The sequence below is a fragment of the Eschrichtius robustus genome, chromosome 1 (genome assembly GCF_028021215.1).
Source record: "Eschrichtius robustus isolate mEscRob2 chromosome 1, mEscRob2.pri, whole genome shotgun sequence".
NCBI classification, from domain to species: domain Eukaryota; kingdom Metazoa; phylum Chordata; class Mammalia; order Artiodactyla; family Eschrichtiidae; genus Eschrichtius; species Eschrichtius robustus.
The window spans coordinates 108521203-108537168 of NC_090824.1; positions in this window are offsets into that span (position 1 = coordinate 108521203).

Genomic DNA, 15966 nt, shown 5'->3' on the forward strand with positions numbered 1-15966 from the left:
CCTAAACCATCTAAAAAACACAGCTAGAGAGCATAGGGCCCTTCCACTCGTGGGCGTATAAAATGGGAAAAGTAAAAATCAACAAGACACAGGCACCCCAAAGTTTAGGCCTGCTCTGTTGACAAGAACCTCCACTTCAATACACCTTAAATATGCCAGGATAGAGAAAAATGGATAAAGAAGTGTGGTACTTATGTACAATGGAATATCACTCAGCCATGAAATCAATGTCATACGGCTACCAGCAGCATGATGAGTGGATTTAGGTACGATGTTTCTCAGTGAAATAAGTCACACAGAAAAAGACACTTATCATAAGATATCACTTATAGAGGGAAAGTAAAAATCGCTACACATGACCTGATTACAAAACAGAACAGAGTCACACATTTAGAAAACACTGGATGGCTGCTTAACTGGAAAGGTGAGGTGCAGTGAGGCATAAAACAAGGGTTTGAAATTAGCACACATACCGTTCCATAAACCAAATATGTAACAGACAACACATACCCCTTGCTCAGTGAACTGGACTCAACCCCCCCTATTCACCGCACAAGAGTATATCTGACTAGTAAGAATCTTAAAACCTATGTATTGATATCTCTCTGTAAATGAATCAAGTGGGTGTAAAGCGGCATAAACACAGCAGTGAAAATCAGCTAAACCCCATTATAAAAATAGATTACAAAAAAAACCCCAACAAAGACAGTGAAAGAGAGAGAAATTCGTACAAAGTTCGTTCAGGGACAGTGAAGCAACCTGGATCGACCATATCTAGACCCACAGCTGGATTAGATATAAGGCTGGACACTCTTGGGGCTGAGAGGATTGGTGAGGTTTGGTGAGCAAACGCCTACCATTTAAAGTAATAGTGCATGGTACCCATTCTATGGGTCCCAAATCTCCAGGTTCAAGGGAATCTTCTTACAGCGAAAAAATGCATGGGAAACCAAGTGGATGGTATACAGTGTGGTCGGGAAAGGTTTCTAAAACGCACCTCATTTCTCCTCTCCTTGTGCTCGGGTTCGCCATTCCAGCCGCATTACTAACAATCTCCCCACTTGGAGAATCAGCACCTTTAACCTCCTGTTTCGTACAGGTTGCAATTTGTCTTGAGGATGAATGGGAAGAGGGGGAACCAATGAGAGGGTAGCTCTAGGTGTTGGGACAGGCACAGGTCACTCTAATTTCCATCAGGAAGAAGAATTAACCACAGGCTCAGCCTGCCCCACGGAACCAGAATAGGGCCTGAAGCCATCCTGCGGATTTTCGGCCAACTCCCAAAAGAGCGAGTTGAAAAATGGAGCTCAGGGGCACTGCAATTCACAAACCTGCAGAGTTATAAACGATAACTCTCGTCCACAAATATATTGAGGGAAGGCAACGAAGAGGATGTGAAAGCAAGGCAGAACTGCAGGAAACTGATTTCAGGAGGTAGATTCGAATCGCCTTTAAAGCACATGGAAAGCGGCAAAACCTCGACAATGATGCCCTTGGCCAAAAAGGGCGTATGCGTATGCGTTTTTTCCTGAATAAATATTCAGCATGGCCCTTTTTGGCCAACCAAGCAACCTGGAAAGGCAAATCAGCGCTACAAAGAAGTCTCGCTTCCCATCGCTCAAAAGGGCCATGCTGAATAAAGTGACAATACCAGAAATGCAGGAAAGGCCATGGAGAAATGGGAGCCTTGCTACGCTGATGGGCGGGATGTAAATTGGCACCAGCCACTCTGGAGAAGTGCACGGGGTGTCCTGAAACATCTACAAAACACAGCTGAGAGAGCATAGGGCACTTCCACTCATGGGCGTCTAAATTGGGAAAACTAAAAATCAGCAAGACACAGGCACCCCAAAGTTTACGGTTGCTCTGTTGACAAGAACCTCCACTGCGTTACACCTTAAATATCCCAGGAAAGAGAAAAATGGATAAAGAAGTTGTGGTCCTTATGTACAATGGAATGCAACTCAGCCATGAAATCAACGTCATAAGGCTAGTAGCAGCATGATGAGTGGATTTAGGTACGACGAATCTAAGTGAAATAAGTCACACAGAAAAAGACACTTATCATAAGCTATCACTTATAGAGGGAATGTAAAAACCGCTACACTTGAACTGAATTACAAAACACAACAGAGTCACACGTTTAGAAAACACACTATGGCTGCTTAACGGGAAAGGTGAGGTGGGGTGATGCATAAAACAAGGGTTTCAAATTAGCTCAGATACCGTTCCATAAACCCAATATGTAATAGACAAGACCTACTCCTTGCTCAGTGAACTGGACTCAACACCCCCTATTCACCGCCCAAGAATATATCTGACTAGTAAGAATCTTAAAACCTATGTATTGATATCTCTCTGTAAGTGAGTCAAGTGGGTGTAAAGCGGCATAAGCACAGCAGTAAAAAGCAGCTAAACCCCATTATAACATTCAATTACTTTTAAAAACCCGTGAAACAAAGACAGTGAAAGAGAGAGAAATTCTTACAAAATTCGTTCAGGGGCTGTGATGCCACCTCGATTGACCATATCTAGACCCACAGCTGATTGAGACATAAGGGTGGACACTCTTGGGGCTGAGAGGTTTGGTGAGGTTGGGTGAGCAAACGCAGACCCTTTAAAGTAATACTGCGGGGTACCCATCTCATGGGTCCCAAATCTCCAGGTTCAAGGGCATCTTCCTACATCGAAAACATGCATGAGAAACCCAGAAGATGGTACACCGTGTGATCGGGAAAGGTTTCTAAAACGCACCTCATTTCTCATCTCCTTGTGCTCGGGTTCGCCATTCCAGCCGCTTTACTTGCAATCTCCCTCCTTGGAGAATCAGCACCTTTATCCCCCTGTTCCGTACAGGTTGCCATTTGTCCTGAGGATGAACGGCAAGAGGGGGAACCAATGAGAGACTAGCTCTAGGTGTTGGGACAGGCACAGGTCACTCTATTTTCCCATCAGGAAGAAGAATTAACCACAGGCTCAGCCTGCCGCCCGGAACCAGAATAGGGCCTGAAGCAATCCTGCGCTTTTGCGGCCAGCTCCCCAAAAAGCGAGTTGATAAATGGAGCTCAGGGGCACTACAATTCACAATCCTGTAGAGTTATAAATGGTAACTCAAGTCCAAAAATATATTGAAGGAAGGCAACGAAGAGGATTTGAAAGCAAGGCAGAATTGCAGGAAATTTCTATAGATTATATGTTAAGTCTTTATATACATTTAACATACATTAGCCTATTTAGGTTAGCCCCATAATCCTAATTTTTCCATCCTTCCACCTTTCATTTTGGTTAACCATTAGTTTGTTTTGTAAGTCTGTGGGTGTCTTTTTCTGTGGAAGTATGTTCATTGCTAGCAATCTTAGGATAACTTGTATAAATGATATCATAGGATATTTGTCATTCCCTTTTGACTGACTTTACCTAATATGATTATTTCTAGGCTCACTTTCAATCCTGAAAACGGCACTCTTCATTTTCTACCCGAGGCTACTATTCCATTCTGTACATATACCACTTCTTCTTTGTCAATTCATCTGTTTATGGACCGTTTTTTTGGCTTCCATGTCTTGGCTATTTCAATATTGCTGCAGTGCACATTTGCCTGCCTCTGTCTTTCCGATTCTGGTGGTCTTAGATTAGAGGCCCAAAAGGTGCCCTGCTACATCCTCTGGTAGCTCAATTTTTACCTTTTAAAGCAGCTCCATTCAGTTTTTGTTAGTGCTGTTACCACTTTACATCCCACCAGCTGCTAGAAGGTACAAAGTTCTCTAAAACCCCTTCAGCATTTATAGTTTGTAGAGGTTTGGCTGATGGTCATTTGACTGGTGTGAGCTGAAACCTTTTTGGAGGTTGGATTTGCATGGGGCTAATAATTCCTTATACTGAGCTTTAGGCATGTCCTTTTTTTCTTTTCCTCTTTTTTTGTTTTTAGACAGTGAGTACAACTTCTCTCTTCATATTGACTTCCTGAAAAATTTGTCATGTGTTGAATTTTCTTGCCTATTCCCTATCCCAGGGCATTTTTGGAGGGGAGGTGTCATTTACAGCCCTGCAGTCCTTGTGACTACTAAGCAACCATTAGCACTGGGTTGAAAGCTGCTGTTGTGAGAAACAGCCACAATGCGGCAGCATTATTACGTTCTCAACCCTTGTTACTGGGGCAACAGAGTCTTCCTGGAGGTAGTGTTCCGAGGTTGTATATTAGAGAGGAATGTGCGGGGACAAGCCCCCAGGTTTCAGGAGGTAGATACGAATCGCCTTTAGAGAACATGAAAAGCGGCAAAACGTCGACAATGATGCACTTGGCCAAAAAGGGCCTATGCGTTTTTTCCTGAATATATTCAGGAAAAAACGCATAGGCCCTTTTTGGCCAACCAAGCAAGCCGGAAAGGCAAATCAGCCTTACAAATAAGTCTCACTTCCCATCCGTCCAAAGGACATCCAAAACAGTGTAAAAACCAGAAGTGCAGGACAGGCCAGGTAGAAAAGGGAGCCTTGTTAGGCTGATGGGCGGGATGTAAATTGCCAACGGCCAGTCTGGAGAAGTGCACGGTGTTTCCTAAACCATCTAAAAAACACAGCTAGAGAGCATAGGGCCCTTCCACTCGTGGGCGTATAAAATGGGAAAAGTAAAAATCAACAAGACACAGGCACCCCAAAGTTTAGGCCTGCTCTGTTGACAAGAACCTCCACTTCAATACACCTTAAATATGCCAGGATAGAGAAAAATGGATAAAGAAGTGTGGTACTTATGTACAATGGAATATCACTCAGCCATGAAATCAATGTCATACGGCTACCAGCAGCATGATGAGTGGATTTAGGTACGATGTTTCTCAGTGAAATAAGTCACACAGAAAAAGACACTTATCATAAGATATCACTTATAGAGGGAAAGTAAAAATCGCTACACATGACCTGATTACAAAACAGAACAGAGTCACACATTTAGAAAACACTGGATGGCTGCTTAACTGGAAAGGTGAGGTGCAGTGAGGCATAAAACAAGGGTTTGAAATTAGCACACATACCGTTCCATAAACCAAATATGTAACAGACAACACATACCCCTTGCTCAGTGAACTGGACTCAACCCCCCCTATTCACCGCACAAGAGTATATCTGACTAGTAAGAATCTTAAAACCTATGTATTGATATCTCTCTGTAAATGAATCAAGTGGGTGTAAAGCGGCATAAACACAGCAGTGAAAATCAGCTAAACCCCATTATAAAAATAGATTACAAAAAAAACCCCAACAAAGACAGTGAAAGAGAGAGAAATTCGTACAAAGTTCGTTCAGGGACAGTGAAGCAACCTGGATCGACCATATCTAGACCCACAGCTGGATTAGATATAAGGCTGGACACTCTTGGGGCTGAGAGGATTGGTGAGGTTTGGTGAGCAAACGCCTACCATTTAAAGTAATAGTGCATGGTACCCATTCTATGGGTCCCAAATCTCCAGGTTCAAGGGAATCTTCTTACAGCGAAAAAATGCATGGGAAACCAAGTGGATGGTATACAGTGTGGTCGGGAAAGGTTTCTAAAACGCACCTCATTTCTCCTCTCCTTGTGCTCGGGTTCGCCATTCCAGCCGCATTACTAACAATCTCCCCACTTGGAGAATCAGCACCTTTAACCTCCTGTTTCGTACAGGTTGCAATTTGTCTTGAGGATGAATGGGAAGAGGGGGAACCAATGAGAGGGTAGCTCTAGGTGTTGGGACAGGCACAGGTCACTCTAATTTCCATCAGGAAGAAGAATTAACCACAGGCTCAGCCTGCCCCACGGAACCAGAATAGGGCCTGAAGCCATCCTGCGGATTTTCGGCCAACTCCCAAAAGAGCGAGTTGAAAAATGGAGCTCAGGGGCACTGCAATTCACAAACCTGCAGAGTTATAAACGATAACTCTCGTCCACAAATATATTGAGGGAAGGCAACGAAGAGGATGTGAAAGCAAGGCAGAACTGCAGGAAACTGATTTCAGGAGGTAGATTCGAATCGCCTTTAAAGCACATGGAAAGCGGCAAAACCTCGACAATGATGCCCTTGGCCAAAAAGGGCGTATGCGTATGCGTTTTTTCCTGAATAAATATTCAGCATGGCCCTTTTTGGCCAACCAAGCAACCTGGAAAGGCAAATCAGCGCTACAAAGAAGTCTCGCTTCCCATCGCTCAAAAGGGCCATGCTGAATAAAGTGACAATACCAGAAATGCAGGAAAGGCCATGGAGAAATGGGAGCCTTGCTACGCTGATGGGCGGGATGTAAATTGGCACCAGCCACTCTGGAGAAGTGCACGGGGTGTCCTGAAACATCTACAAAACACAGCTGAGAGAGCATAGGGCACTTCCACTCATGGGCGTCTAAATTGGGAAAACTAAAAATCAGCAAGACACAGGCACCCCAAAGTTTACGGTTGCTCTGTTGACAAGAACCTCCACTGCGTTACACCTTAAATATCCCAGGAAAGAGAAAAATGGATAAAGAAGTTGTGGTCCTTATGTACAATGGAATGCAACTCAGCCATGAAATCAACGTCATAAGGCTAGTAGCAGCATGATGAGTGGATTTAGGTACGACGAATCTAAGTGAAATAAGTCACACAGAAAAAGACACTTATCATAAGCTATCACTTATAGAGGGAATGTAAAAACCGCTACACTTGAACTGAATTACAAAACACAACAGAGTCACACGTTTAGAAAACACACTATGGCTGCTTAACGGGAAAGGTGAGGTGGGGTGATGCATAAAACAAGGGTTTCAAATTAGCTCAGATACCGTTCCATAAACCCAATATGTAATAGACAAGACCTACTCCTTGCTCAGTGAACTGGACTCAACACCCCCTATTCACCGCCCAAGAATATATCTGACTAGTAAGAATCTTAAAACCTATGTATTGATATCTCTCTGTAAGTGAGTCAAGTGGGTGTAAAGCGGCATAAGCACAGCAGTAAAAAGCAGCTAAACCCCATTATAACATTCAATTACTTTTAAAAACCCGTGAAACAAAGACAGTGAAAGAGAGAGAAATTCTTACAAAATTCGTTCAGGGGCTGTGATGCCACCTCGATTGACCATATCTAGACCCACAGCTGATTGAGACATAAGGGTGGACACTCTTGGGGCTGAGAGGTTTGGTGAGGTTGGGTGAGCAAACGCAGACCCTTTAAAGTAATACTGCGGGGTACCCATCTCATGGGTCCCAAATCTCCAGGTTCAAGGGCATCTTCCTACATCGAAAACATGCATGAGAAACCCAGAAGATGGTACACCGTGTGATCGGGAAAGGTTTCTAAAACGCACCTCATTTCTCATCTCCTTGTGCTCGGGTTCGCCATTCCAGCCGCTTTACTTGCAATCTCCCTCCTTGGAGAATCAGCACCTTTATCCCCCTGTTCCGTACAGGTTGCCATTTGTCCTGAGGATGAACGGCAAGAGGGGGAACCAATGAGAGACTAGCTCTAGGTGTTGGGACAGGCACAGGTCACTCTATTTTCCCATCAGGAAGAAGAATTAACCACAGGCTCAGCCTGCCGCCCGGAACCAGAATAGGGCCTGAAGCAATCCTGCGCTTTTGCGGCCAGCTCCCCAAAAAGCGAGTTGATAAATGGAGCTCAGGGGCACTACAATTCACAATCCTGTAGAGTTATAAATGGTAACTCAAGTCCAAAAATATATTGAAGGAAGGCAACGAAGAGGATTTGAAAGCAAGGCAGAATTGCAGGAAATTTCTATAGATTATATGTTAAGTCTTTATATACATTTAACATACATTAGCCTATTTAGGTTAGCCCCATAATCCTAATTTTTCCATCCTTCCACCTTTCATTTTGGTTAACCATTAGTTTGTTTTGTAAGTCTGTGGGTGTCTTTTTCTGTGGAAGTATGTTCATTGCTAGCAATCTTAGGATAACTTGTATAAATGATATCATAGGATATTTGTCATTCCCTTTTGACTGACTTTACCTAATATGATTATTTCTAGGCTCACTTTCAATCCTGAAAACGGCACTCTTCATTTTCTACCCGAGGCTACTATTCCATTCTGTACATATACCACTTCTTCTTTGTCAATTCATCTGTTTATGGACCGTTTTTTTGGCTTCCATGTCTTGGCTATTTCAATATTGCTGCAGTGCACATTTGCCTGCCTCTGTCTTTCCGATTCTGGTGGTCTTAGATTAGAGGCCCAAAAGGTGCCCTGCTACATCCTCTGGTAGCTCAATTTTTACCTTTTAAAGCAGCTCCATTCAGTTTTTGTTAGTGCTGTTACCACTTTACATCCCACCAGCTGCTAGAAGGTACAAAGTTCTCTAAAACCCCTTCAGCATTTATAGTTTGTAGAGGTTTGGCTGATGGTCATTTGACTGGTGTGAGCTGAAACCTTTTTGGAGGTTGGATTTGCATGGGGCTAATAATTCCTTATACTGAGCTTTAGGCATGTCCTTTTTTTCTTTTCCTCTTTTTTTGTTTTTAGACAGTGAGTACAACTTCTCTCTTCATATTGACTTCCTGAAAAATTTGTCATGTGTTGAATTTTCTTGCCTATTCCCTATCCCAGGGCATTTTTGGAGGGGAGGTGTCATTTACAGCCCTGCAGTCCTTGTGACTACTAAGCAACCATTAGCACTGGGTTGAAAGCTGCTGTTGTGAGAAACAGCCACAATGCGGCAGCATTATTACGTTCTCAACCCTTGTTACTGGGGCAACAGAGTCTTCCTGGAGGTAGTGTTCCGAGGTTGTATATTAGAGAGGAATGTGCGGGGACAAGCCCCCAGATTTCAGGAGGTAGATACGAATCGCCTTTAGAGAACATGAAAAGCGGCAAAACGTCGACAATGATGCACTTGGCCAAAAAGGGCCTATGCGTTTTTTCCTGAATATATTCAGGAAAAAACGCATAGGCCCTTTTTGGCCAACCAAGCAAGCCGGAAAGGCAAATCAGCCTTACAAATAAGTCTCACTTCCCATCCGTCCAAAGGACATCCAAAACAGTGTAAAAACCAGAAGTGCAGGACAGGCCACGTAGAAAAGGGAGCCTTGTTAGGCTGATGGGCGGGATGTAAATTGCCAACGGCCACTCTGGAGAAGTGCACGGTGTTTCCTAAACCATCTAAAAAACACAGCTAGAGAGCATAGGGCCCTTCCACTCGTGGGCGTATAAAATGGGAAAAGTAAAAATCAACAAGACACAGGCACCCCAAAGTTTAGGCCTGCTCTGTTGACAAGAACCTCCACTTCAATACACCTTAAATATGCCAGGATAGAGAAAAATGGATAAAGAAGTGTGGTACTTATGTACAATGGAATATCACTCAGCCATGAAATCAATGTCATACGGCTACCAGCAGCATGATGAGTGGATTTAGGTACGATGTTTCTCAGTGAAATAAGTCACACAGAAAAAGACACTTATCATAAGATATCACTTATAGAGGGAAAGTAAAAATTGCTACACATGACCTGATTACAAAACAGAACAGAGTCACACATTTAGAAAACACTGGATGGCTGCTTAACTGGAAAGGTGAGGTGCAGTGAGGCATAAAACAAGGGTTTGAAATTAGCACACATACCGTTCCATAAACCAAATATGTAACAGACAACACATACCCCTTGCTCAGTGAACTGGACTCAACCCCCCCTATTCACCGCACAAGAGTATATCTGACTAGTAAGAATCCTAAAACCTATGTATTGATATCTCTCTGTAAATGAATCAAGTGGGTGTAAAGCGGCATAAACACAGCAGTGAAAATCAGCTAAACCCCATTATAAAAATAGATTACAAAAAAAACCCCAACAAAGACAGTGAAAGAGAGAGAAATTCGTACAAAGTTCGTTCAGGGACAGTGAAGCAACCTGGATCGACCATATCTAGACCCACAGCTGGATTAGATATAAGGTGGGACACTCTTGGGGCTGAGAGGATTGGTGAGGTTTGGTGAGCAAACGCCTACCATTTAAAGTAATAGTGCATGGTACCCATTCTATGGGTCCCAAATCTCCAGGTTCAAGGGAATCTTCTTACAGCGAAAAAATGCATGGGAAACCAAGTGGATGGTATACAGTGTGGTCGGGAAAGGTTTCTAAAACGCACCTCATTTCTCCTCTCCTTGTGCTCGGGTTCGCCATTCCAGCCGCATTACTAACAATCTCCCCACTTGGAGAATCAGCACCTTTAACCTCCTGTTTCGTACAGGTTGCAATTTGTCTTGAGGATGAATGGGAAGAGGGGGAACCAATGAGAGGGTAGCTCTAGGTGTTGGGACAGGCACAGGTCACTCTAATTTCCATCAGGAAGAAGAATTAACCACAGGCTCAGCCTGCCCCACGGAACCAGAATAGGGCCTGAAGCCATCCTGCGGATTTTCGGCCAACTCCCAAAAGAGCGAGTTGAAAAATGGAGCTCAGGGGCACTGCAATTCACAAACCTGCAGAGTTATAAACGATAACTCTCGTCCACAAATATATTGAGGGAAGGCAACGAAGAGGATGTGAAAGCAAGGCAGAACTGCAGGAAACTGATTTCAGGAGGTAGATTCGAATCGCCTTTAAAGCACATGGAAAGCGGCAAAACCTCGACAATGATGCCCTTGGCCAAAAAGGGCGTATGCGTATGCGTTTTTTCCTGAATAAATATTCAGCATGGCCCTTTTTGGCCAACCAAGCAACCTGGAAAGGCAAATCAGCGCTACAAAGAAGTCTCGCTGCCCATCGCTCAAAAGGGCCATGCTGAATAAAGTGACAATACCAGAAATGCAGGAAAGGCCATGGAGAAATGGGAGCCTTGCTACGCTGATGGGCGGGATGTAAATTGGCACCAGCCACTCTGGAGAAGTGCACGGGGTGTCCTGAAACATCTACAAAACACAGCTGAGAGAGCATAGGGCACTTCCACTCATGGGCGTCTAAATTGGGAAAACTAAAAATCAGCAAGACACAGGCACCCCAAAGTTTACGGTTGCTCTGTTGACAAGAACCTCCACTGCCTTACACCTTAAATATCCCAGGAAAGAGAAAAATGGATAAAGAAGTTGTGGTCCTTATGTACAATGGAATGCAACTCAGCCATGAAATCAACGTCATAAGGCTAGTAGCAGCATGATGAGTGGATTTAGGTACGACGAATCTAAGTGAAATAAGTCACACAGAAAAAGACACTTATCATAAGCTATCACTTATAGAGGGAATGTAAAAACCGCTACACTTGAACTGAATTACAAAACACAACAGAGTCACACGTTTAGAAAACACACTATGGCTGCTTAACGGGAAAGGTGAGGTGGGGTGATGCATAAAACAAGGGTTTCAAATTAGCTCAGATACCGTTCCATAAACCCAATATGTAATAGACAAGACCTACTCCTTGCTCAGTGAACTGGACTCAACACCCCCTATTCACCGCCCAAGAATATATCTGACTAGTAAGAATCTTAAAACCTATGTATTGATATCTCTCTGTAAGTGAGTCAAGTGGGTGTAAAGCGGCATAAGCACAGCAGTGAAAAGCAGCTAAACCCCATTATAACATTCAATTACTTTTAAAAACCCGTGAAACAAAGACAGTGAAAGAGAGAGAAATTCTTACAAAATTCGTTCAGGGGCTGTGATGCCACCTCGATTGACCATATCTAGACCCACAGCTGATTGAGACATAAGGGTGGACACTCTTGGGGCTGAGAGGTTTGGTGAGGTTGGGTGAGCAAACGCAGACCCTTTAAAGTAATACTGCGGGGTACCCATCTCATGGGTCCCAAATCTCCAGGTTCAAGGGCATCTTCCTACATCGAAAACATGCATGAGAAACCCAGAAGATGGTACACCGTGTGATCGGGAAAGGTTTCTAAAACGCACCTCATTTCTCATCTCCTTGTGCTCGGGTTCGCCATTCCAGCCGCTTTACTTGCAATCTCCCTCCTTGGAGAATCAGCACCTTTAACCCCCTGTTCCGTACAGGTTGCCATTTGTCCTGAGGATGAACGGCAAGAGGGGGAACCAATGAGAGACTAGCTCTAGGTGTTGGGACAGGCACAGGTCACTCTATTTTCCCATCAGGAAGAAGAATTAACCACAGGCGCAGCCTGCCGCCCGGAACCAGAATAGGGCCTGAAGCAATCCTGCGCTTTTGCGGCCAGCTCCCCAAAAAGCGAGTTGATAAATGGAGCTCAGGGGCACTACAATTCACAATCCTGTAGAGTTATAAATGGTAACTCAAGTCCAAAAATATATTGAAGGAAGGCAACGAAGAGGATTTGAAAGCAAGGCAGAATTGCAGGAAATTTCTATAGATTATATGTTAAGTGTTTATATACATTTAACATACATTAGCCTATTTAGGTTAGCCCCATAATCCTAATTTTTCCATCCTTCCACCTTTCATTTTGGTTAACCATTAGTTTGTTTTGTAAGTCTGTGGGTGTCTTTTTCTGTGGAAGTATGTTCATTGCTAGCAATCTTAGGATAACTTGTATAAATGATATCATAGGATATTTGTCATTCCCTTTTGACTGACTTTACCTAATATGATTATTTCTAGGCTCATTTTTAATCCTGAAAACGGCACTCTTCATTTTCTACCCGAGGCTACTATTCCATTCTGTACATATACCACTTCTTCTTTGTCAATTCATCTGTTTATGGACCTTTTTTTTGGCTTCCATGTCTTGGCTATTTCAATATTGCTGCAGTGCACATTTGCCTGCCTCTGTCTTTCCGATTCTGGTGGTCTTAGATTAGAGGCCCAAAAGGTGCCCTGCCACATCCTCTGGTAGCTCAATTTTTACCTTTTAAAGCAGCTCCATTCAGTTTTTGTTAGTGCTGTTACCACTTTACATCCCACCAGCTGCTAGAAGGTACAGAGTTCTCTAAAACCCCTTCAGCATTTATAGTTTGTAGAGGTTTGGCTGATGGTCATTTGACTGGTGTGAGCTGAAACCTTTTTGGAGGTTGGATTTGCATGGGGCTAATAATTCCTTATACTGAGCTTTAGGCATGTCCTTTTTGTCTTTTCCTCTTTTTTTGTTTTTAGACAGTGAGTACAACTTCTCTCTTCATATTGACTTCTTGAAAAATTTGTCATGTGTTGAATTTTCTTGCCTATTCCCTATCCCAGGGCATTTTTGGAGGGGAGGTGTCATTTACAGCCCTGCAGTCCTTGTGACTACTAAGCAACCATTAGCACTGGGTTGAAAGCTGCTGTTGTGAGAAACAGCCACAATGCGGCAGCATTATTACGTTCTCAACCCTTGTTACTGGGGCAACAGAGTCTTCCTGGAGGTAGTGTTCCGAGGTTGTATATTAGAGAGGAATGTGCGGGGACAAGCCCCCAGGTTTCAGGAGGTAGATACGAATCGCCTTTAGAGAACATGAAAAGCGGCAAAACGTCGACAATGATGCACTTGGCCAAAAAGGGCCTATGCGTTTTTTTCCTGAATATATTCAGGAAAAAACGCATAGGCCCTTTTTGGCCAACCAAGCAAGCCGGAAAGGCAAATCAGCCTTACAAATAAGTCTCACTTCCCATCCGTCCAAAGGACATCCAAAACAGTGTAAAAACCAGAAGTGCAGGACAGGCCAGGTAGAAAAGGCAGCCTTGTTAGGCTGATGGGCGGGATGTAAATTGCCAACGGCCACTCTGGAGAAGTGCACGGTGTTTCCTAAACCATCTAAAAAACACAGCTAGAGAGCATAGGGCCCTTCCACTCGTGGGCGTATAAAATGGGAAAAGTAAAAATCAACAAGACACAGGCACCCCAAAGTTTAGGCCTGCTCTGTTGACAAGAACCTCCACTTCAATACACCTTAAATATGCCAGGATAGAGAAAAATGGATAAAGAAGTGTGGTACTTATGTACAATGGAATATCACTCAGCCATGAAATCAATGTCATACGGCTACCAGCAGCATGATGAGTGGATTTAGGTACGATGTTTCTCAGTGAAATAAGTCACACAGAAAAAGACACTTATCATAAGATATCACTTATAGAGGGAAAGTAAAAATCGCTACACATGACCTGATTACAAAACAGAACAGAGTCACACATTTAGAAAACACTGGATGGCTGCTTAACTGGAAAGGTGAGGTGCAGTGAGGCATAAAACAAGGGTTTGAAATTAGCACACATACCGTTCCATAAACCAAATATGTAACAGACAACACATACCCCTTGCTCAGTGAACTGGACTCAACCCCCCCTATTCACCGCACAAGAGTATATCTGACTAGTAAGAATCTTAAAACCTATGTATTGATATCTCTCTGTAAATGAATCAAGTGGGTGTAAAGCGGCATAAACACAGCAGTGAAAATCAGCTAAACCCCATTATAAAAATAGATTACAAAAAAAACCCCAACAAAGACAGTGAAAGAGAGAGAAATTCGTACAAAGTTCGTTCAGGGACAGTGAAGCAACCTGGATCGACCATATCTAGACCCACAGCTGGATTAGATATAAGGCTGGACACTCTTGGGGCTGAGAGGATTGGTGAGGTTTGGTGAGCAAACGCCTACCATTTAAAGTAATAGTGCATGGTACCCATTCTATGGGTCCCAAATCTCCAGGTTCAAGGGAATCTTCTTACAGCGAAAAAATGCATGGGAAACCAAGTGGATGGTATACAGTGTGGTCGGGAAAGGTTTCTGAAACGCACCTCATTTCTCCTCTCCTTGTGCTCGGGTTCGCCATTCCAGCCGCATTACTAACAATCTCCCCACTTGGAGAATCAGCACCTTTAACCTCCTGTTTCGTACAGGTTGCAATTTGTCTTGAGGATGAATGGGAAGAGGGGGAACCAATGAGAGGGTAGCTCTAGGTGTTGGGACAGGCACAGGTCACTCTAATTTCCATCAGGAAGAAGAATTAACCACAGGCTCAGCCTGCCCCACGGAACCAGAATAGGGCCTGAAGCCATCCTGCGGATTTTCGGCCAACTCCCAAAAGAGCGAGTTGAAAAATGGAGCTCAGGGGCACTGCAATTCACAAACCTGCAGAGTTATAAACGATAACTCTCGTCCACAAATATATTGAGGGAAGGCAACGAAGAGGATGTGAAAGCAAGGCAGAACTGCAGGAAACTGATTTCAGGAGGTAGATTCGAATCGCCTTTAAAGCACATGGAAAGCGGCAAAACCTCGACAATGATGCCCTTGGCCAAAAAGGGCGTATGCGTATGCGTTTTTTCCTGAATAAATATTCAGCATGGCCCTTTTTGGCCAACCAAGCAACCTGGAAAGGCAAATCAGCGCTACAAAGAAGTCTCGCTTCCCATCGCTCAAAAGGGCCATGCTGAATAAAGTGACAATACCAGAAATGCAGGAAAGGCCATGGAGAAATGGGAGCCTTGCTACGCTGATGGGCGGGATGTAAGTTGCCACCAGCCACTCTGGAGAAGTGCACGGGGTGTCCTGAAACATCTACAAAACACAGCTGAGAGAGCATAGGGCACTTCCACTCATGGGCGTCTAAATTGGGAAAACTAAAAATCAGCAAGACACAGGCACCCCAAAGTTTACGGTTGCTCTGTTGACAAGAACCTCCACTGCGTTACACCTTAAATATCCCAGGAAAGAGAAAAATGGATAAAGAAGTTGTGGTCCTTATGTACAATGGAATGCAACTCAGCCATGAAATCAACGTCATAAGGCTAGTAGCAGCATGATGAGTGGATTTAGGTACGACGAATCTAAGTGAAATAAGTCACACAGAAAAAGACACTTATCATAAGCTATCACTTATAGAGGGAATGTAAAAACCGCTACACTTGAACTGAATTACAAAACACAACAGAGTCACACGTTTAGAAAACACACTATGGCTGCTTAACGGGAAAGGTGAGGTGGGGTGATGCATAAAACAAGGGTTTCAAATTAGCTCAGATACCGTTCCATAAACCCAATATGTAATAGACAAGACCTACTCCTTGCTCAGTGAACTGGACTCAACACCCCCTATTCACC